This window comes from Manis pentadactyla, chromosome 2 (genome assembly GCF_030020395.1).
Source record: "Manis pentadactyla isolate mManPen7 chromosome 2, mManPen7.hap1, whole genome shotgun sequence".
In the NCBI taxonomy this organism is placed as follows: domain Eukaryota; kingdom Metazoa; phylum Chordata; class Mammalia; order Pholidota; family Manidae; genus Manis; species Manis pentadactyla.
In genome coordinates, this window is record NC_080020.1 from 157,042,547 (window position 1) to 157,066,531 (window position 23,985).

Below are 23,985 nucleotides of genomic sequence, written 5' to 3' on the forward strand. Positions count from 1 at the left end.
TAAGGAGCTTCCCTAAAATCTTCAGCCACCCATTGCGGCCTGTGTCTTCCATTGGCCACCCTGCCCGTAAAGGAGCAGCAGGAGGAAGATGGAGGAGTGAAGCAAGGCCTTGAGATGGTACAGAGTAAGAAAAGCACAGGAGGGGACTTGATCCAAGGTGAAATCACAACAAACACTGCCCCTCTGCACCCCAGAGCCCATCCTGTCCTCATGCACCCTCATGGCCCTGATAGTGCCACTAGGTAACAGCAAGTGGTATGGAGTGGAGGCTGAGACAGTTTTACCTTCGCTGGCTTTTGATCCGGTTGGATTATCTGAATAAACTCTGTGTCCTTGGAGCCGAACCTCCTCTAGTTCAGCTGTTCTGCCTTGCTGGAATGTTGCCTGGCCTTGGAAGCTGGGTCTGGACAGTTTCCTTGTGCTCCCCTGGGGTCCTGACTCAGGAGCTGGCTTCCAGGGGAGGGGCGAGTTACGGACCCAGACATAGCTGAGATTCCTGGTGTGTCCTCTTCTGGGAAAGAATGCTCAGCTGGGCCTGATCCTACAGTGTGTTCCCATAAGCAGGAGGTGCTGCAGGAGGCGAAGGCTCCCCACCCTCCCTGCGCCCATCTACCACACATGATGTCATTAGGCTTGTGTCTATTTCATCAGAAAGACATAAATAGAAACCATCTGGTCTGCCGTTCACCTCCACATCCCTGGGTCAAAGACCCAGACTGCTGCATTCAAAGCCAAACTCCTCTACTTCCTGACAGTGTGACCTGAGGCATCTGCCCTAACCCTTCTCTGTTCCTCATCTGGATGACGACAATGCTGAAAATCTGCCACACACAGTTCTGTGAGCACTGAGGTCTTATTTGCACAGCACCCAGAACAGTGCCTGGCACCAAATAAGCACCCAATAAACAAAGCACTGCTTGAATCATCATTATTTTACTGGATAAATGATAGACATTTGGTAAATGAATGAATGAAAGGAAATCATGTTTGGATTCAAAGGGACAAGTGGGTCCTGTCCCTTTGAATATCTTCCTCCAAGTTGTTCAAAATCCTTGAAGGAACAGTCTCTTTGTCTCCCGCCCTTATACTTCTGATGAGAGCAATGCAGTTATTTCACAAAGTAGACACTACAAAGGATCTGTGACTTGTCCCGGGTCTGTTCACAAGACTGAGACACTATAAAATATAAAGCTAGCTGTCTTTAGGAACACTCTGTAGAGACTGCTTGTGGTCTATCCTATATCCATTCTTCTCTGCTTCCTGTGTTGTCAAAAATCTCTGAGTTGTCAAGGGCAGCAATATGTACCCTTTAAAACACTGTATTTTTCCAGGCCCCTTTACAGGTAGGGTGGCCAATGAAAAATGTAGGCAGAAAGGGTTAGTTGGGGATTCTAGGAAGGCTCTTTAAAGGTGTCTAAAATCTAGGACACTTAACCTTTTGTGCCCCTCTCCACCCTTCCCCAACTTCCTTCTTTCCTCATGTACGGAATGCAGAAGTGATGGCTGGAGCTCCAGCAGCCTTCATAAAACCAAGAGACAACTTTGAGGAAAGAAGCCATTGCCAGTGAAGGCAGGGGAGAGAGTTGAATGAACTGGCTGCCCATTGACCTTCGCCTGGGACAGCCTGCTTCCTATGTTTTTCTGTGTGAGAGAAAGTAAACCTGACTGTTGCTGGAGCCACTGCCATTCTGTAATGATTTCCTCTATATCTAGCTGGACTGATAGAAACCCATGCATCCCTTTCACACTCTAAATATGATTTGTCCAGGGAGAAGAGCTAAAACGATACATTTCTGCCATCATTAAAAATACCAATATTTTAACTGTGATAAATTGTTGAAAGGACAGGGTGAAGGTCAGGGCTAAAACCCCTGAAGCAGAAGCCCTCTTTGTTCAGGGTAATCAATCCTGAAAGCAAAAGATAAGCAGGATAAACAGCAATGGATATGACCTGCCATCACCATTAGCTTCTCCAATTTTACAAGATGCAATAAAACCAGGTTTTTTTTTTTTTAATCAGAAGAATCCTCTGAGACCAGCCAAGCCTCCCACCCTCTCCTCCTTCCTGCCGGCCCACCTTCCTTCTGATCCATTGTTGACTTCTCCTCGGCCGAGCTCTGTGGTCTAAACAGAACCCTCCTGCCCCTGTGGGGAACCCAACCCCTGCCCTGCACACCACAACACCACCTCGCCCATGGCACTGTGTGCAGAGAGGGTCCCCTGCTTACAGCACACAAGGCAGCTGGAGGAAAACACGCCCCACAAAGCAGCCCCATTACAACTGACCCACATAATACAGCCCAAACTCAGCATGCAAAGCCTATACTCTCAGAAAGGAGATGTGGAAAAGACGTGACGCCTTCCTCTGACGGGGACTCCCAGAGTAGGCAGGCTAAGCAAAAGCACACATTTGGTGCTCCTCTCGGAAGCCTGTAGAGTGAGTGTGGAGAGCTGCTTCAGAGGCACCCCATGATTTCGAATATCTTCGGAATTGGCAAGAAAGGCCACGTTATGTTCACGCTGGGTTTAGTTTTAAGTGTAACTTACTTAATATTTTCAATATGAGTCAGCTCCCTATAATGTGATAATTTTCAAATAACCAGAAGTTGACTGTCGCAGGCTTTAGACAGGCAGCATGAGTACAGAATCCAGCTGCTTCCACCCTGGGGACAGATCTGAGGACGGTGGTCCTGGATTTTCTGGCCTGTGGCCTTAGTGTGCTGGATTACACGCAGAACCCTCCTGGCGCCCTGCTGCTCCTGACTCTCCTCCAGATGTGGGTGAGGGACTCCCCTGCCACCGATACACTCCTCGGAGCAGCTACTCTGCCTCATACATCTGCCTGGGAATCCTGGACCTCAAGTGAGTTGAGTAACTGGCCATCTTCCCACCTTCCAGGGTGCGTATTGGGTGTGTTGTGGGGAGGGGCATAAAAGCAATACACAGAGAGTTACTGCCATGTGGTTGGGGCTGAATCAAACAGCCGACAATGATGGTGGAGGTGATGATGGCCACGACAGCCAGAAGCCCAGGTTCTCCTGGAAAGAACCGAGAAGCACTTCCCATTAGCCTAATTAGTGAATGCTCTGCAAACGCAGAACATTCCGTGTGACTGATGACACAGACAGGACCCCACTTCAGGGGCACAAGAGCCAATTCTTTATGGATGCCCACAGGGCCCAGGACCCAGGCAGAGTCAGAAAGGCATCTAGAGCATATTTCTGAATCAGTGAAAGTGTACTTAACACTTATTGAGTCTGCCTGTAGACTCATGTTCAAAGCATCACTGATCTTCACGAAAACCCACAAGGCTGGCACTCTTATTAACACCGTTTCACAGTGAGGAAGGGGGAACTCTGGGAAGTTAGTAACCTGCCCAACATGAGGGTGAGCTCTCCACACAGCGACTCATGGTGGGCCCACCACCTGGGGACATGGAAACCTCTTGGCAGGAAATAATGAGGGCCCACGCCAGGTTGCTGAAGACAGGTGGAGAGAGGGAGATGGGGCAGCAAGCCCAGGGCCAATCTCTAGGCTGAGGGCGCCACCACAACACGGCCCTGGGCAGCTTCCAAGCGTCATCAGACGGTCAGCATTTTCCTTTTCCTGCGGGTCTCCTTTTAAACTAGCTGCTCAGGTTCTAGCATAGAATGTTTCCCTCTTTACTACCTGCCTGCATCCACTTCAACTCAGCGTGTTTTGTAGCTGGATAATAAACACAACAAAGCTGCAAATCATGTTAGTGAAAGCCCTATTTTCAGACATACCCATGCCTTATTTCTGGCCTAAGTGACTCTTTCTCCTGAGTGCAACAGTGACACTAATACTTCAATGGGCGTATTTCTCACGAGCAAGTGAATCGACTTTCAGCATCCATACAACTGCCCGAATTCTACCCGAAAGCGTACGGTCAGTGTCTAGGATAAAGCTGGTCACCTGAAAGCCACTTCCCAATGGTGCTTACCCAGGAGGACTTAAATACACAGGGCTCAGCAATAAACACACCTCCTATCCCGTGCCCATCCCCCTACATGGGGGTGGGAGAAAGCGCTGGTGTGCAGAACTACCGGGGCATTGCCTAAGGCGTTTTGCCTTTTACAGGTACTTCTCTCCATGAAGATGGCATTTCTCTGAGTACTCACAAAGATTCCTTACCCAGAGAGACAGACCGGGCTGGTCTCCCACCTGGGAAACCTCTGCTGTCTGCCTTGCCACAGCCACGAGCTGACGTGTGCATGGCTGTGCCTTTCGGCCTTGGAATGACCACTGACTATTAATGGAATCACAGGGTCTTGCCTGAAGAATCCTGGTGCTAACTTGGGGGCTTCAAGCCCAAATACCTTCGGAGTCCAGGTGAGAAGAGAAGCTAGAAGAGCTGACATTGACGGGGTCCCTTCTGTGTCCAGACCCTGTTCTAAGCAGGTGCTAACTCTCTGAATGCCTCAGCAGCCTGTTGAGGCAGGCAGTGTCGCAGTATGTCACAGTAAGTCCCAGCATGGAAGCCCAAAGCTATTAGAACCATTAGGGTCCTCAGGGCCCATGATCCAAAGAATGTGGGACCCCACCCACAGTCACCCAAACCCAAAAAACCAGTCCAGGTCAGGCCGACCGAACTCAATGGCAAGATGGGTTCAAACAGGACTGCTTTTGGTCCTTAAGTTGCTGTACTACAACCCCAGCTATTTTTTTGTTTTTTCCATTTTCTTAATATTTCTTCCACCATATAGACAAGATGAGTAAAGTTTGAGAGAGGTTTTCCTCCTGGGAATCCTGCTCTCTGACTTTAAGCCGACAATCTTCCCACACTCTGTGTCACATGCAGAATGTCAGCTTTGAAGCCCAAGCTGTGACCCCCTCCCTCCCCACTGATCCCTCAGCGAGGGTGACATCACAGGACACCAATGCAGCTCCAGTCCAGGGCCACCCCAGTCCCTCATAAACTCTGGATGTCTTATTTAACAAACTGTGTACGCAACCAGTTCTGACAAGCCAGAACCTATAAATTATCAACATCAGCCAAAGGAGATGATCCTGGCAGAGGGACCCCTTAGCAAAGGGGCCTCTTAGGGGGTCACCCAAACAGGAGACGCATCCAAAGACCGAACAGCCAAATCCTCCTAGGGGGTCAGCCAGCAAGTGGGCTGTGCTTGGGGGCCAGATCGAAAATTCTTTCAGCTGCTCCAATTTTAGAAATTGGGTGCTGACTCATTATTAGCCCAGGAAGCCCACGCACCCAAATGACTCTACTGAAAAAGCTCCCTGTCATACCCCTGCTTACTGATGTGCAGTCTTTTAAGCAAATTCGAAAAATGTTTATCATAAGGTATTTGTGACATTTTAACCGTTTCATTTACAGTAACTAGAATGACATTTTTAAAAATTGTTTCCTGTATTTCACTTGACAGTAAAGCTAAGCTTCATCAGAATAGTAACAGCCCGAGAAACACCAACCAAGATCAGATCAGGCCTCAGCGGCCCCCCACCCTACCCTCCATCCTCACCCTCTGCCCCTTAGCCCCCCTCCCCCAGCATATTTCCTTTCCGACTTTACCATAGTCTGTGACATTAAGTGTTAAGATAAAGGAAAATATATAAAGTAAGTTCCTAGAATCACTCATACGCTTTTAGAGAGGGAAGCCAAAATTCTGCCTCTCGATTGTATGTATTGCACTAAAACTGGGCACTCAGACCACGCGGCCAGAAATCGCTCAGGCGCCGTCTCTCCTGGCCGCTGAGAAGCGGAAGCCGGCCGACCTCAGCTGCCGGTCGGCACCCACCGCCCCACCTCCACCTCGGGACCTCACTCTGCCTCCAGAGAGTCTCAAGCAGCTGCAGCTTCCCAGTCCAGCGTCCCTGTCTCTTGCAAGACAACATGATGTCCCGCAAAGTATCTGCATTGTCACAATTAACGGCTAAGAAACTTCTCGGCCAAAATACAGTAGCTAAGGGGGTGGGGGGCAGGGAACCACTCTCCTAAAATTACGGATCCTCAAAACCGAACAAGATGCAGTGTCCACTCCGCAATGCCACCGCTTTCACACAGCTGAGGCTCAGGCAAACTGCAGAAAGGATCATAAGATGCCAGAAGCATACTCACCGGGGATAAGCTGGGGCCCCACCTTCCCAGGAACGGTGCTGCGAGGATCCGACGCTCAGGCAGGCTCAGCCTGCCGGGAGGATCAGTTTGAAACGTAAAATGCAATGACCATACACCCATACAGTCACTTATTTCCCTCCATTCCCAACGATGTCCACACGATTGAGACCCCCCCCACAAAAAAAAAAAAGAGAGAGAGAAAAGGAAAAAAGGGCGCACACCTCAGCCCTCGCTCTCATTGGGACGAGATGACTCATGCTGACTCACAGCCTCCACTTCCTCTCCCGACATTCTCTTCATGCTTGTGAGCTGGGCTGGTCCCGTTCCCAGGGTCTCTGCAGCCTTCCTGACCCTGGCGAAGAGACCCACACCCTGACCTCAGTGTAGCCCCGGGGGCGCCCCCCCAGGGGACGTGCTTTATTTAGGAGAGCTGAGAACTGTGGAAAAATAAAATGTAGGAACCTCATGTGCATCTGAGTCTCCAACAGACACTGGAATTTTGACAAGTACTGTAAGGCTCGCATATGAACCGCTTGCTCTTATTCAAGGCATTTCAGGGAAGGGAGAAGAAAGAAACATTGTCTTATTCTTTAGGAGATGGGATTGGCTTTGCCATGGGAGTACTGATTCCCGTACATGTATTCCTCGGCCTATCTTCCTCTGATATAATAAATCACGTCATCTAAAATCAGGGTGTGGGTCCTGTTTTTAGGATTAAGGGACTTAACAAAATCTGTTAAATCCTTTTTCAGACTTCAAGAGTATCCCAGATTTGAATATTAAAGTGCCAAGGAATGAAGAGAAGGTATGACAATTGAACTTTCAAAAGCAGCTGATGAGTATTTACATGCAAGAGCCGGGTCTCCTCTGCCTCTGCTTTCATGGGGTGGGAGGTCTTGCCCAGCTTCCCACGTTTGTAAATTATGAGAGGGCAGTGAAGGGAAGCAGCAGCCCGTAGGAAGCTGAGAGGGCAGCTGTGGTTGCATCAGACCCGAGTAGGCTTTCTGGAGGTGACGCCCGCAAAGGCGGGGTGCTGAACACTAGCACCCTCAAGACCTTTCAGGACTTAGTGCCTGCTGCTGTGCAGGCCGCGCTCTGATACCCTTAAAGACAGAGCAGATAAGGAAATTGCACTTCGTCAGAGGACAGACCACCCAGGCAAGCTCTGTGTGCAGTGGGCCTCACCCTGGAGGGCTCAGGAGACCCAGTTTCCATTCATAGCAGGAGTCATGTTGGGAAAAGATACGTAATCATGATTCTGTATCTCAATTCTTTTAACAGCAAAATCAGGGCTTTTTTTTTTTTTACCAGACAATACCAAGTGCTTTGAGTTCCCTGTGAAAGTTGCAATGTATTAGCCAATTGGCCAAATATTCTTATTTCAGGTTTTTTTCCCCCCACCAAGAGAGTAAAAAGCCTGTTGCTTTACTGGAATTTAGGAATAGCTTTGCTGTGCAATGTGCTTTCTTTAGGGAGAGAGTAGGGAATGTGAGTTGAGGCAGCAGCCTCACGAGCAGCCAGAGGCCATGTCTTATGTCATTCCCATTGGGCACATCTCATGCAGTGGGGCTATGGCAGCCCCATGAGAAGGAAGTGTGCATTCATGTCAGGAGTCTGTAGGGACTATTAAAGCGGAAATTATGTTTGTCCTATGTGGAAAGCCAGCCTTTACTTTGTTTATGAAGACTTGTACTAAGTCAACTCATTAATCCCTGAGGGAACTGAAAAACTATTAATTAAATAAATCATCAGGAATGAATTTTTAAAAATTTGATATAGTTGGGAAATGTAGGCTCCATGTGGCAGCCACACCCTCCTTTTGGAAGTGTCCTGCCGAGGCAACATCATTTTAGCAGTAAGTTCTTCCAGGGCAACACTGTTACAATGAGCCTTCCAGAATATTCCAGGGCAAGGCCTTAGACATTGTGGTGTTGCACTGGCCAGTCCCATGAATTCTGGGCATTCCTGACTGACTTGCCATCCAGAGCTCTTCTCATTTGGGCCAGGAAGTGGGGAGAAGCTACTAGCATTAGGAAGAGGAGGCCATTCCCCATTTATTAATAAATAAAGCATTCATTAAGGCATATCAGTACCACCCCCCACCTATCATTGTTAATATGAAATGTTCTAGAGTGGATTCTCTTTAAGCTGGCTCATTTCTGCATACACCTCCAGAAAGGAAAAAACAATGACATTTGAAATGTGGCTACATGAAAACACTTTTTAAACATCTGCATGCCCTTTCTCCAATGAAAACAGTACTGTAAAAAAGTAGGTTTCATTGTATCAGGAAAATAAACAAGTTTCACTCCTAAAGACAGTGCATACTCTGAAGACCATGCACTCTAGCACTCATAGGATTCTTATAAATACTGACTGCTCATGGTGAAAAGTATCTAATATGTGCCAGTCTCCCAAACATGCACAAGTATTATAATCTCTGATCCTCAAAACAGCCCTATGAGGAAGCCAGTGCCACATCCCCACTTTCTAGCAAAGAAATGAGGCACAGAGAGAGCCAGGAGCCTACCCAGGGTTGCAGAGGCTGGTGTGTGCCCAGGCTGCCTGGTGTCAGAGCCCTCGTCCCTCACCATCAGGCCACATGCATTCCCCAGGAGACTTCTCAAAAATGTTTGAATCCCCTTGCCTCACGGTGTGTTCTCCCAAATTCTGCAGATACGTGGAAGGTGGGAGTACTTTCTATTCATTTGAGAAGTAAATAGAAATCCTACCCTTTGAAGTGACCTAGCCCTTAAGACAGTAACAATTCTCATGAATGGAAAGACTCGATTTGAGTTTTCCATTGGCACTTCTCCTGAAGCACCATGAAGCCCCATGTCTACCACAAAAGCCTGCGCAGACGGAGCCCCTCCTACAGGAACCTGGGGGCTCAGGGCCCATCCTGATGGTCCTTCCTTTACTTGAGCAAACAGGTCCCTTCGCCACCCTCCCCACCCCCACGCCACCCTTTTGCTGCATGTCTAGCCCCTCCCCTCTCCCCACCTCACCTCTTTCCTAGGGTTTCATTCCTAATCAAATATAGGCTCTTTCCCTCTGACATCCTTAACCTGTTCCTATCCATGGGCCTAAACATGGGCCCAAATCTCTTCCATCTGCAAAATACCTTCCCTGCTTTGACCCCATGGAGTAGACCATGTATACTCCACACTGCCTCCTATCCCTCCCCCATTGTTAGCAGCCTTGACATTGGTTGGGATTGACTCCGCCCCCATACCCAGGGGAGAGTTTTGATTGGGCTAAGCAGGACAAGGAAATGCCACCCCTTGCCACTGTGACTGGTTCCAGGATGGGATCCCAGGCCTGTCAGCTAGGCCATGGCTTCTTCTAGCCACAGGAATGGGCCCAGGGGTACCCACTTGGGGCAAAGTCCTGGACTATGGCCATTGCTTCAGAGACGACAGGGAAGAATGCACAGAACTGAAGAGTCTTATTCTTACTCTTTACTTTCAAAAGTCTAAGACAGGGTATTTTGAAGAAAGGAAAAAAAAAAGATTCAGAAGAATGGGTTATGTCAGGCAACAATATACATTTGTACAGGTTGTACGCTGCACAACCCCAGGGAGTAAATTCACATAGACCATGATGCGCACAATCACAAGGGGCAGGGCTGGTCATAGTACCAGGTGATACCTCCCCAGGACCATATAAGGACCCCCAAGGCTGGGTGGTAAAGAGAACAGGGAGGAAGGAAGAGGGAGAAGGTCTGCCCCCAGCTCTGCACAGGAGGCCTGGGACAGAGAAGCATCGCCATTCACCTCAGAGCAGTTCAGGGACTCTGAGAACAGAGATGCCTGCAACTGGAAGGATGGGATGGAAGAGTTCAACTGGCTGTATTTTTTCCTCCGTGGTGGAACTTGAGCTCAGTGGTGTACTTACAGTTGAGGGCATCTTAAATTAGATGGAATGTAGTCCACAAAGTCATGAGACAGGATAAGGGATAAGCGTAGGAAAAGGAAGCAAGAACGGGGCTGTGGGGCCCTGCAGTTTTAGGAAGTCAGAGGGCGTGGAGGAGCCAGCAGAGAAGGGATGGCAGGGGGCCCTTCAAGCTGTTGGGAGTACCAATATTTATTCCTTTTTATTTCTAAGTGCTATTCCATTGTATGGATATACCACAGGCTGTTTTTCTATTCACCTGTTGAGGGACACATTTGATTATGCCAGAAAAGCTGCTGTGGACATTTTCATACAGGTTTTTGTATGGACACACATCTTCATTTCTCTGTTGTAAATATCCAGCAGTGGAACTGCTGTGTCATATAGTAACCACATGTATATCTTTCTAAGAAACTGCCAAATCACCTTCCAGAGTGGCTATACCATCCATTCTGCATTTCCACCACTGCCTGAATGAAAGAGCAGCTGCTCATCATTCTTGCTAGCACTGCTGCTGTCAGGGTTTTTATTTTTTATTTTAGCTGTTTCAATGGGTATGTAATAATAACTCCTTGTGACTTTGATTTGCAGTTCCCTAATGACTAATGGTGTCGAGCATCTTTTCACGTGCTCACGGGCCATCTATGCATCTTTGTTGGTGAGGTGTCTGCTCAAATCTTTGCCTGCTTTTTAATTGAATTGTTTTCTTACTGTTGAGTTCAGAGCCACCTTTACACATTCTGGATACAAATTTAAATCAGATATGTGATTTGCCAATATTTTCTCGTCTGTCATCTTTGTATCCTCCTTAACGGTATCTTTTACAGAACACAAGTCTTTATTTTGATGAAGTCCAATGGATTGATTTCTTTCTTTTATGGATTTGGACTCCTATCTAAGAAATCTCTTCCTAATCCTACATCTAAGTAATGAAGACTTTTCACCAGTTTTCTCCTAAAAGCTTTAGAGTTTGACATTTCATATCTGGATCTTAGCTAATTGTAAGTTAATTCTTTATAGGATGTGAGGTTTAGACTGAGGTTCACTTTTTTTACCTGGATGTCCAATTGTTCCAACCCCATTTGTTGAAAGGACAATCCTTCCTCAGTTGAATTGCTTTCAGAAATTTGTAGATAATCAGTTGGCCATATTTATGTATATCTGGACTCCCTGCTCTGTTCCGTTGATCAGTGTGTCCATCCTCTCCCCAATACCAGTCTTGATTATTGTAGCTATATGTTAAGTCTAAAATTAGGTGGTGTGATTCCCCCCTCTTTATCTTTCTCAAAACTGTTTTAAGCTATTCTTATATCTTTTTATATAAATTTTAGAATCAGCTCCTTGGTATCTCAAGAAGTCCCACCGGGATTTGGGAAGGAATTTCATTAAACCTATACACCATCAATTCTGGGGGAATTAATGTTCTTACTATGTTGAAGTCACCCATCTATGAATATGGTATGTCTCTCCATTTGTTCAGACTTTATAGCTTGGTGCCTCCCCTGTGGGAAATAGAAATCACCTGCCATACAGAGTGGGTTTAGTCATTCTCGGTAAGTCTTTTATCATCTGCATAAGGTCCCAAATTAAACAACTCCTGTAGGCACTATTTTATAGATGGCTACCAAGGCCTGAGGCCCCCACCCAATTAGTCTTACGATCCAGGTGCTGGGAGTGGGTGCCCCTCACCCCCCTCCTCTCTAAGGAATGAGGCAGAGTTACCCTCAAATGGTTCATGTCATACCATGGTGACTCCGGTTTTCTGATTACCCCCTGCTCCTGATGGATGGCTCTTCTCTCCCCTCCCCTTTGGCCTCCGCTCTGGGGTTATTTGCCAAGATCCCAAGACTTCCCCTTTCTCATTTAGAGACTCCACATCCCAGCCCACAGGGCTACCCTGTCGACTGACACCACCAGCGCCCGAGTCGTCCGTCTGGGCCCCAGTGCACTCCCAGCACGTCCACACTCCCAGACGTGGAGCTGGAAATCCAGGGTTTTCCTGACTCTCATGCCTTCCATCTGCCTTTCATCCACCTAGCAGAAGGCCAGTGAATGTTTAACAGCCGGCTCTCCAAATATACATGAATAAACCCTGATTTGTGTGTTTACTGAACTGTCTGATGTAAACTCTCCCTGAATTGCTAATTTCAAGCTACCAGCACAGTGTCACAGAAAGCTGTTGAACAGAAATGCACAGATTAGCTCTCTCAAGCCAGAGCAAGCCAGCGCCCTCACACCACTGCATCCATCCATCACCAAACCCCAGGCCATCCTTGTCCCTTGAATTTTTCAAACAGTAACTAAGTAGTCACCTGTTTGGGATCCTCAAGGAGGCACTTATTTCTGCATTTGAAATGGGTCAGGTTAGGTCAGTTGTTAACTTGGGGTGCACAGAGACCCCTTTGAGAGTCTGATAGAAGTGACAGGTGGCTCTCCAGAAAGAGCAACGAAAGTATATGCAACATGGCATTTTGTGCACAAAGACCATCTGTGCTAAGTGTGGACTCCTCTGGTGTCTGGGAATGTTGGGGTTGGAATCCCTGGACCTCAGGCATCTTGATCACAAATGTGTACGCTGGCTCTAAACTTCAGAGTTTGCATTGACTCATGTCACAGCTCAAGGTGACATCTGACAAATTAGGAAATAACAGGTGCGAAATGAATCCAGATTCTCAAGTTCACATCTGTTCCTCGTGTGCCTTAAAGTATGGCAGAACCTCAGGACTGAGGGTGTTGTGGCTGATGGCAAGGGCCAGCACCCTGTGAGCACCAGCTCTCCAACAGTGAGCCAGGTGTAGAGCAGAGGGCTGCTCCTGGATGCCAGCTAGGAACTCTGGCCATGGGGCGCTGGGGCTCTAACTCCTGGTCTACACTGCAGGGAGCACCAGCACACAGGACTTTTCTAAGAAGGCAACATTCAGGCTGATGGAGAGGAGTGACTGTCTTCCTTCAAATGGCACAGACACCCATCTCCTAAACGACACCCATTGACTCAAACCGCATTCTCTTTCCTCTGACTCATTCACTTGGAACAAGATGTGCTTTTGCCAGCCTCGAGAGAAGGGCCAGGAGCCGTATCACATGACCACTCAAAGTCGATCCTGGCACTTCATCTTTCAGATCCAAAAAGCACCATTTTAGACTTAAACTGACAATGTGAGTGCTGTGAAGTTCTCCCTGTCACTGTCAAGTGGTAAAAGAAGAAAAAGAAAAGCTGAAGACTTGATATGGCCCTCTGGATTAAAATCATTTGTGAGCATGGATTACAGTTTGGGCTTCATTGTTTGCACCATGATATTCTTATTCCTGGTTATTCATTCAAACACTAATTATTTCTGGAAAGGGATTTTGCATATGTAATTAAGGCCAAGTCAATTGACCATTAGATAAGGGAACATATTGGGGAGCTGATCCTGCCAGGGAGCCCTTTAAAAGCAGAAAGTTTTCTCCGGCTGCAAGCAGAAGAGGAAGTCAGAGACTCGAAGCACAAGGGGGCCACATGCTCAGGAATGAAGCAACCTATATCAGCAGAGAGCCAGCAAGGAAATGGTAACCTCGGACCTATAGCTACAGGCACTGGACTCTGCCAACAATCCAAAGGACATTGGAAGTGGATTTTCCAGACAATGGCCCAACCCAGGTGGCATCTGGCTTTCAGTGGGTGAGACCATGTATGGAGAACTTGGTGAACTCCCCCCAGACTTCCAGCGAATAGAACGGTGAAATAAGAAATGGGGCACTTTATTTTGTTACACGGCATTAGAAAACTAAGACACACAGCCCATTTGTAAAATGTAGACAGTAACAGTTCCAACCTCATAGAGTTATATGAGAATTTAAAGTTACTATCTGTAAAGTGCCTGGAATTAAAAAGGACTGTCTCTAAGTATTGGCTATTATTCATAAATGCCATTGACCTGGTAAAATGCCAGCTATATGTGGTTAATTATTTGAAAGGTTTTCCATCAATACAGTATTTGAGTCACGGGATACAAAGGTCTAGAATTTTAAATGAATGAGTCACATGCTAAATATGTATCCTTTTAAAACTCAGTGCCTATGAATAAGCTGCATGATTATAAAACATTAACAAAGCAGACCATAATAAAGATACCAGACTATATGGAGCAAAATGTAAGAAGTTTAGGACTCAACCATCCAACAGATATTTAATCAATGCTTGCCAGATGCTCAGCCCTGATGCCTGTGCTGGGACACAGCAGGGAAAAAGACGTAAAAGGTCCCTATTCTCGTGCATCTTACATTCTGGTGCAAATAGAAAGTAAACACACAGAAAAATACAACTAAATGATATGAACTGTGCAAAAAATTCACATAGGGTAAGAAGGAACTACTTGAAATGAGCAGGCCATCTAGAAAGGCCATTCTGGAGAGGTGCCATTTAAGCTGAGATCTGAACAGTGGCCAGGAACCAGCCAGCAGCATTCCGAGACAAGGAATCGGCTAATGTCAAAGCCCCCAAGGCAAAAAGGAGCCTGGTGTGTAGCAGGACCTGAGAGACAGTCAGCATGGCTGATGGTTGGCAAGTAACAGGGAGAGGAAACTGAGGCTGGGGACGGGAGCAGAGAGAGAGCTCAGATTTTATGCCAAGCGCAACAGGGAGGCACTGGAGGGTTTTAAACGTAGAGTGACATGGTTCAATTTGAATCTTCCAAGGTTAACTTACTGCTAAGTGTAAAGCACTCCTGTAGGACCAAGTGGAAAGGAAGTCCAGCGTGTGCCCTTGGGAATCTGATGGTCGCAGCAGTGATGGAGAGATGAGGACCTATCACAGTCATGTTTGGGAAGTAAAGTCGATGAATGGATTGGGTTTGGGAGCAGTGACAGAGAGATAATCAAGCATTACCCTTAGATTTTGGTTTGAGCGACTGAGTGTTGCCATTTAGTGAGATGGGAAGGTAGAGAGAGGGAGCAGTTTGGGGCAGGGAGTAATCTTGAGTACTGTTTTGGCCCTCTTTAATTTGGATGTGCTTAGCAGACACCCATGCGGAAATGTTGAGTAGGACTGGAATTCTGGGGGAAAATCAGTACTGAGGCAGATTTAAGAATTAATGTTCCAGAGATGGAATGAAAGATCTGGTCCAGATGAGTGAGAGACAAAGTTTAAAGATAGGAGAGGAGCCCCACGCTCTTGGCCAGTGAGGTTGGAGGAAAACCAAGAAGTGCTCAGATGGACAAGGCATTACAGCAGGAGGCTGGGTGAGCACTACTGAAGGGAGCATGACCGTAGGGGAGGACTCCACAGGCCGGGGTGTCACTCAGTCCTGGCCAACACGTCAGTAATATGCTGAGGTTATTGTTTGTATCAGCTGCCTCTGGTCTGGTGAAGACAGACTATACTTTTGAAGTGTTAACAAAACAAAAAATCAAAGCAAAATTATTATTAAGAGCCAAGGCAGAGAAATTCTCCATTTTAGGCTTTCAAGTAGAACTTTTCACAGGTTTCTTTCCATTGTAAACAGCGGCAGATGAGAGAACCTTCATCATTTTGCACAATTTCGTGTTACTGGGAAGTTTCTTAGGTTTGGTAACTGCTGAAATCAGGCCCAGCTACAACCTTAGTACCTCTTTGGTCTGATGCATACTGCCAAGAGATGGAAGGAGTCCATGCCTCTGATACACCATCTCGATTTGGAGCTGAGTAGTTTTTTAACAGCAGGATTCGTTTCTCAATTTTCACTTCATTTTACATGGACACATACACCACAAGCCAATCTGAGTTTGCTCCTTGAAAAGTTCATAATTAAAACCTTTAATGGTTTTGAGAAAACTCAGCACACTTCCGATGACCACTGACAGGTTAGTAAACATGATGAAACACAAACTTAAGAAAGTACATTTAGATCTTACTATGCTGATGGACAGTGATTGCAATGGGGCGGAGATGGAGGACTTGATAATATGGTGAATGTTGAAACCACAATGTTGCTCATGGGAAACCTTCATGAGATTGTATATCAATGATACCTTAATTTTTTTTTTAAGTGCTTTTAGTCTATAGTGGCTCTTAGTAGAAACTTAGGACTTCAGTCTCGAATCTAAGAGGGACCAGCCCCAGCGAGGGCATGAGACACTACCTTTGGGAGCACTCTGCTCCCAGCACCACTCACACGAGCCTCACCCACAGGCACTGCCCGCCTCTTAGAGTCCAGTGATGGCGGGGTCGCCGTGTCTTCCTGCCTGTCACTTGCTGCATACCACTACATTCTCTGAGCTGCTTCTTTCACTTTTGTGATGAGACAAAGCCACAGATCTGATTGAGCCACTCTCTGCTTTCACATATGCACAACAGCCTCTTGGGGGTTGTATAGGGTTTAAGGGTTTGATCCTGGGTCAAACAGACCCACATTGGAACCTGCCCAGCTAAGTGGCCTTGAGGAAGTGACCTTCCAGAGTCTTCATTCCCTCATTTGTACATTGGTCATAAGACCAATTTGGTGTGGATTCAGTAATGATTGGGGTGGAGTGCTTAGCAGAGGGCTGGGCCCTTAGGAAGCACCCAGCAAGTGGCAGCTCTTTGTAGTGGGCATGCTGTCACTCTTACAACACCCTTTCCTGGTGGACCCTCCCCTTCCTCTTTCATGTGGTCCAGGTGGTTCTGTCATCCTAGTGTACCTCCCACTCTACACCACCTGTCACACGGGTGGGTATGTACATCAACTAGGATTCCCTCTGACTGCATGTTACTGGAAAAAGAACTACAATGCCTTAAGTGAGGACTTGGTTTCTCTCCCATGTAAAAGCAGTCTAGTACAGGCAGCAGGCACTGATGTGGAAGCCCTGAAATATCAGTAGGAACTTGAGCTCCTGTCTCCTGATCTACTATCCTGGAGCATGGCTTTCAACCTCAAAGTGACAGTGACCTCATATTCCAAGACGGCTGCTGCAACTCCAGCCAGCAAATCTATATTCTCCATATTGACAGTAGGAAGAAGTAAGGGAAGACCAAACAAAAAAGTGCATAACACCCCCTCTGGCCCCACCTTACAGAGTCTCACTGAAAATTTTACATAACAGTTTCATATACAGAACTAAGTTACATGGTATACACGAGCTGCAAGCTAGTCTTGAAAATTTAGTCTTCTCAGTGGTCACATTGTCACAGGAAACACAAAGTGGTTTTGAATTAAGCACAAAGAGAAGGGATTTCAGTTGGCAACTAGCAGTATCTGCTGCAGCATGGGTCCAGGCCGGGCCATCGATGCCCTTCCAAAGGATCTGGTCCATGCCAGGGGACAGAGAGGGTCTACGTCCCCTATGGCCCACAGACTGCAGGCGCATAGTCCCTCTCATGGAGGAACATGAGCCAGAGAAGGGGCGGAGTGGGCACTAGGGAGGCCGCCAACTGCTATTCCTGCTTTCATACTCTACGATGCCTCTACCCCTCCCACTAGACTGAAAGGGCCTAGAAGGAAAATCCTGTCCTATCCACACGTGCATTAAAAGTTTTTAATGCGTACACCTATAGGTGACCATAAAAGTTTGTCACTGGATTAGTGAATGAGCAGCAAATGGACTAAGTTTTGGCAACTACAAAATATATCCCACAGGATTCTGTTGAGTGAGGGCTGCAGTCAGGCTCCCTCCATTGCTCTGTTGCATAAAAGAGGTAACAGAGGATAATCCACATGCCTGGCACACGGAAGGCCATAGTGTAGGCCATCACTGTAATTATTGTTACTGCTGCATGCCACTGACTCTGAGACGCACTTTCTATTTTCATTGTAACAGCATTTATACTACATGGCAGGGCATGATTTAATTAGCAGAGGGTTTTATTTTTGTTTTTTCCTTGGTGGTATATAAAATCATGCTTTGTTTTATAATCAGTGCTGGGTGAGAGTCAATGGAATTGTTATTATCATGAAAGGAATGGAGAGAGATCAGAAATTCTGGGCCTTGCAAAGTCAAAACAGTGAAATGCTTATAGATTCCAAATAGTAGGAACTAAGATGGCCTGACCTTCCCCATGTTGTGTTCTGGGAAGGCTCAAGGTAGCCACCTTCAATCATAATAGAGAGGGTGAGGGGCAAAAAAAGAAGGAAATAAAATAAGACTGAGACCAATGTGGGTATGACTGCAGCCATGTGTAACTGACTAGATGTAAATGGATCAGAAGCTGACTATGTTTTTAGGGAACCTGACTTATTAGAGAGACTGTGACCTGAAAAAGCATTTGATACATGTGATGGAATATTACTCAGCCATAAAAAGCAAAAAAGTGCTGACACAGGCTACAGTGTGGATGAACCTTGAAAGCATTATCCTGAATGAAAGAAGCCAGACCTAAAAGGTCACCTACCATACGGTTCTATTTATATGAAATGCCCAGAAGAAGCAGGTCCGCAGAAAGCAGTTCAGTGGTTGCCAGGGATTGGGGGGAGGCAGGAATGGGCAGTGACTGCTGAATGGCTACAGCATTTCCTTTCAGGGGGCTGAAAATGTTTGGAAACTAGATAGAAGAGGTGGTTACACAAATACTGAATGCCACTGGACTGTTCATTCTTAAATGGCTAGTTTTGTGTTAGATGAATTTCACCTCAATAAAAAAATAGCATTTGCTGCTCAACTGTAGAACCCGTAACCTGTCAGCAACAGGAATTGGGCTGCAAAAGCTGTGTGGCCCCACCGAGGGCAGGTTCCCACCCCCAGATCATAGATAGCCACCCAAGGTGATGGGAGAAGGGCTTCCCCCAGCACCAACCAGGGGCCCCAGAGAACGGTGGATGGGAAGCTCCCCACAGAAAAAACCTCAGGGGAGGGGCTTCACTCTGCAGTCTGCCCAGAAGACCTCAGAACTGCCCCCAGGGTCCCTGCATGCCTCCCATCTCCCTCTCTGGGAATGGCAGTGCTGCTGGCATTACCCAGGCCCTATTCCACTGCAGGGTGCTGGGCTGCTTGGGGCAGCTAATCTTATTCTCTTATCTGCTTTTAGGCCCCCATGTCAATAAAGGGCAGATCAGACACTATAGAGGGACAGCCATGAATCACCTGAGGATCCAGGAACATCTACCAAACCCGGCCCAAATGATGGCCATGGCAGCCGCTGCAGGCTGCCTCACCCCACGTCTGCTCTCCCCTTTGCCCTGAATACTAGAGCTCCTGATTTTCACCTGGACACAGAACAGTTCTTCCTAGTCCACCTCTTTTGTTGGTCCTCCTTTGCAACTGGCTATGGCCACCGCCTGAGGAAGGCAGGGTGATGAGCAATGAGGAGCCCGAGCTAGCCAGGGTGGGCAGCTGCCATGTAATGCTACACTGCCTACCTCTGGATTTCCTTTACAATAATGAATGAAACTTGTTATATTTGAGCCTCTGTTATTGGAGGTTGTGGTTACATGCAACCAACCCTCCTGGTAATTGAGAGTCTGCCCCATCCTAATCAACTTCGGTGCAGAGTGTAAAAGTCTGCAACACAGCCTTACCTCGCCATCATTTGGGATTTGATGAACCTCCTCATTCTCTTAGAATTTTTGAAAATTGATCAGGCACACTGTTGTACAGCAGATCTTTAGAATTTATTCCTCTTGTATAACTGAAACTTTATACCCATTGAACAGCGATTCCCCACTTCCCTCTGCCCACCGTCCTACTCTCATGTTCTATGAGTTTGACTAGCCAAGCCGCCCTCATAGAGGCGGAATCATGCAGTATTTGCCAGGCGACTGGCTTATTTCACTTAGCACAGTGCCCTCCGGGTTCATCTCTGTGATCCCAAATGGCAAGATTTCCTTGTTTTTTAAGGCTGAATAATATTTTACTGTATGTAGATGCCACATTTTCTTTATCCATTCATCCATCTGTGGACACTTATGTTATTTCCATGTCTTGACTATTGTCAATAATGCCACTGTGAACATGGGGGTGCAGATCTCTCTTTGAGATCCTGATTTCAATTATTTTGGAAAATAAGCAGAAGTGGGATTGCTAGATCATATGATAGTTGATAGTTCTGCTTTTAATTTTGTTATGAGGGTAGATCTCATGTTAAATATTCTTACCGCAATAACAAAAGATAAAGAAAGAAGGAGAAAGAGAGGGAGGGATGGAGGGAGGAAGAGAGGGAAAACAAATCCACTGTCTGCAACAAACATTACATAAATTGAATAAAATATGAGGTTTTTAAAAAACTGATCAGAGCACTAACCTTGTTCAGGAGAACAATCCCACAATTTCATATTAGAAATGACAAGGAACTTTCCCAGTGCAGGCAAGATGGTCATTCCGAGTCTGTGCAGGCCACCTCTCTGGGCACTGGGTCTGGAAGACAATAAAAGAACACTGCATCTTTCCGTACAACATATGCTTGAAAAACAATGGCAAAAATACCTTAATTTTACCCCAGATATTTCTTAACATGCCCCAAAGAGGAAATTCACTTCTAGTGTATTTGATGGAATTTTAATTTTCGTTTTCTTATTGTTTTTGTTTTGTTTTCATTTTCTAGGTGATTTCATCTGCTGATTACCTAACTGACTAGCAACGCCAGTGTCTGCTCTGAACATTCATCTTATTAGTAGGGAGAGAACACGTATTAACCAAGAGAGCAGTGGCTGGTTAGCGTTTCTTTTATCAGGTGCTCTTAAAGCTGAAGGGAAAGTATTGAGATCTTGGTACCATGCATATTTTCATATGAAGTTTATTTTTTTATGATTATAAAAGTGATAAATGCTGCCTGGTAATCATCTAGAAAATACAGAAGAGCAGAGACCATTAACCCCACAAATGCCAAGCACAGTTGACATTTGGGTGCATTTCCTTCTGCTGGCTTGTGCTCCATGTTTCCCGCCTTGTCTCTGTTTATGCAGCTGTACTTGCGCTTATACATCATTTCCCCCCCTGCTTTATTTCACTTTCCATTCCAATGTGAGCATTTGCCCCTGTTGCTAAAACTCCCCAGTGCCCAGCCAGAGTGGAGGCCTATTCGCATGGTGGAACTGCCAGGGTCTGTGGCTATTCCATCTTCTACACAAAGGTGCTTTCCCTCCAAGTTGCAGCTGTTCCTCAGCTACTGAACAGGAACCAGAACTAAGACAGTCACGCAGGGAAGGACATGCCCAGACTTGCTCAGGGTTCCAACTATACCAGAAGGTATTTCCTGCAGAACACACGCTGGCTTTGAACCCACGAGGCAGCCCCAGGGAAAAAATCCAGACACAAAAGAAGTAAACTCTGCTGCGGTGAGATGGTGGGACTGCTCACTTTAAACCTCCAGAAGAGAAAAGAGACATCCTAACTCACAGTCACGTGCTGGTGAAGGGTGCCCAGCAAGTGCCCGCCTGCCTGGACCCCACAGTAAGCACTGTTGAGGTTGCCGGGATCCTGGGGATTTAGACGAGAGGAGCTGACATGCATGGTGAGCGGCCCCCAGCATGGACCCCAGAGTGGACTCTCAGCCGACTCCCTGTGTCCCATCAGCTTTGAAACAAAACATCTTTTCTGCACAAGTGCAGCAATGTGAGGACAGCCTGGACAGACTTGTTCACTTCTGTGTCCCCAGCATCTAGCATATCCCGTGCCAGCACGTGTTGTAGCGTTCAATAGTATTTACTGAATAAGGACTCTACAAACTCCCTTAAATATTGGCCACTAGAACTCAATCTGAGTTCATGAGCATTTTCTCAGTAAACAGCCAGTGCCTCAGGGGATTGTAGCAGCTTAGCAGTCACTCTTCCTGGGTATGGGTCAGCCTGCACAGCCTGGTGGCCCTTCACTGACCTGCTCCCCCTGGGGAGGTGGACATCACGCTGAGGGATGAAGAAGCAAGTGACCATTGATGAACTTCCCTATTTCAAAATTTTGCTTGCACATATCTGTCTTCTTCAGACCTCTTCTTCATTTCTTATTATTTTATCTGCCTCTAATTTCCAAGACCGAGGACTGAAGTTAGTCTTATTATTGCTAAAAGTAAGTCATGCTAAGAGTTAAACCTATCTTCAGTGGGCAAACCTGTATACAATTTATATCATTTCAGTTTTGGGAAAATGCAATGACAGCTGTGACTGTAAAAGGATACTTTGGACCACATGTACTCTCATAAGTCAGGTGTTGCTTGTAGAACTGTATAGGCATTTGGACCAGTCAAGAGTTTGTTCTGGAATCTCCCCTACCCGGGAGACAGGGAGGCAAAGGGGTCTACCTGCAGTGTAAAAATATTCTCTTTACAATAAGAAAATGACATAAGGATGATATAAATATAAAATAATATAATATAAATATAAAATGATATAATGTGCATGATATATATAGATATGTATATCCTTGTGAGTAAGGAAATTATAACCAAACTCTAAAATGGAAACTTCATCATTGCCAGTCTTCATTATCATCAGCGTCATCACTATCATCTGTGAGGCTGACAGGAACACAGCTCTTACTAGGCCCCTGGCACTGTGCTAAGCAACATGCGTCTTCTCATGGAATCCTCCAGCAGCTTTACAAGGAAGGTTCTTTATAATAATGAGGAAATGAGGCTGGACATATCCAGCAACTCCCCCAAGGGGATACAGAAGTGGCAAGGCAGGGACCCGCCATCAGACAGTCTTTCTCCAGGATCTGGACACCTAACTACTCATTGTTATAGGAAGACAGAGGCAAGATGGACAGGATTCCAGGACTTGGACTTAAGTTCCTGGCAAAGCAGGTGAGACTGTGTCTCTTAAAGTTGCCCAGATCCTTGCCTCTCTTATTCTCCAAGAAGTACAGTGCACACTACAGACCCTCACAAGATAGCTGTCACGTGGACACTTGAATGACCCAGTTCTTAAGTATATTTCACACTGTGAACTTGCCCACGTTGTTTTCAGATATTCCATTCAGGCTTCCTGAGCTGTACTTGGGAGGTTGCCCTTGTGAAGACTGTGCTCCCATTCATAGAGATAAAACTCTAATTCTGCTTTCCTTGTCAGCCTGAGAGTGGGTGAGCTGGAAAGGGTATTCAAATTCCCCTCCCAATCATACAAACTCACAAAACACAAGAGTAGCCATTAACAAAGGTGTGCTTGGCTTGGCAGGCACAAGGTCATCTTGAAGGGCAGGTGTGATGGTACAGAAGAAGGGCAGTCAGGTCTCTCTGTAGCCATGACAGGTGGGAAGCCATGACAGGTGATGCATGCTTTGAGATAATGGTACATATGGTTATATTTACCAGTCTCTATAGCAGCTAGGGATGGCCATGGAAATGTGAATTGAACTTGCTGAGTGGCACTTCCTGGCATGAAGAGGATAGAAGTGGACTAGTATTCTTCACCTCTTTTCCCCATTCTCCATTTACTACAGGGAACACAGACATGATGGCAGGAGTTCCAGCAGCAATCTTGGAGTCATAAGCAAAAAGCTAGCAGAATCACTGAGCAACAGCCAAACAAACTATCTGCCCCCAGATTTCTCATTATGTTAGAAAAATAAATACTTATGTAGTTAAGCCATTTAGGTCAGGTCTGTTACTAGCAACTGAACCCAATCCCTGCAGTGGGCAGCCTCTGAGATGGCCCCCATCTGATGATGGCTCATCATCTCTTCCTGGGAGGCTTTATGAAGTTAGAATACTACTTAATAATGCCCAACATTTTTCTTTGGGTCTAAAAGTAAACAAAAATTTTATTTACTACTATGCTCAGCTAAATTACACATTATGATGTGTTAAAGCCAGAAACTACCTCTTAGTATTGACACTGTTGTGGAATTCTCTGTGAGTCTGCACTGGACTTACTGACTTGGTTCTAAGAATATGGCAGAAGTGATGGGATGTCACTTTGGTGACTAAAGTATAAAAAGTCTGTGCCTGCCGTCTTGCATCTCTTACACTACCTTCCATGTCATAAGGAAGCCCTATAGAGAAGCATGTGATTAGAGACCAAAGCCTAACTGGAAGCAGATACCACCAGCCCCAGCTGAGCATTCAGATGAGACCACAGCCCTGGCCAATGACTTTGCTACAGTCTATGAGAGGTCTTGAAGTACAGAGATGTACA

General features: G+C 46.3%; 2 long non-coding RNA genes across 5 annotated transcripts in view; one reads left to right on the plus strand and one right to left on the minus strand.

Annotated features, from left to right (window-relative positions):
- The window catches only part of LOC118922794 (uncharacterized), a 164,457-nt gene extending 158,197 nt beyond the window's left edge, over window positions 1-6,260 (minus strand). For all 4 annotated transcript variants that reach the window (XR_008995752.1, XR_008995753.1, XR_005028888.2 and 1 more), the window contains exon 1: window positions 6,098-6,260. This is a non-coding gene — a long non-coding RNA (uncharacterized LOC118922794). The remainder of the gene's footprint in view (window positions 1-6,097) is intronic.
- On the plus strand, window positions 1,039-22,111 carry LOC118922806 (uncharacterized). Its single transcript, XR_008995754.1, has 3 exons — window positions 1,039-2,862; window positions 6,850-6,902; window positions 20,460-22,111. It is a non-coding gene; the product is annotated as an uncharacterized LOC118922806 (long non-coding RNA).
- The last annotated feature ends 1,874 nt before the right edge of the window (window positions 22,112-23,985 follow it).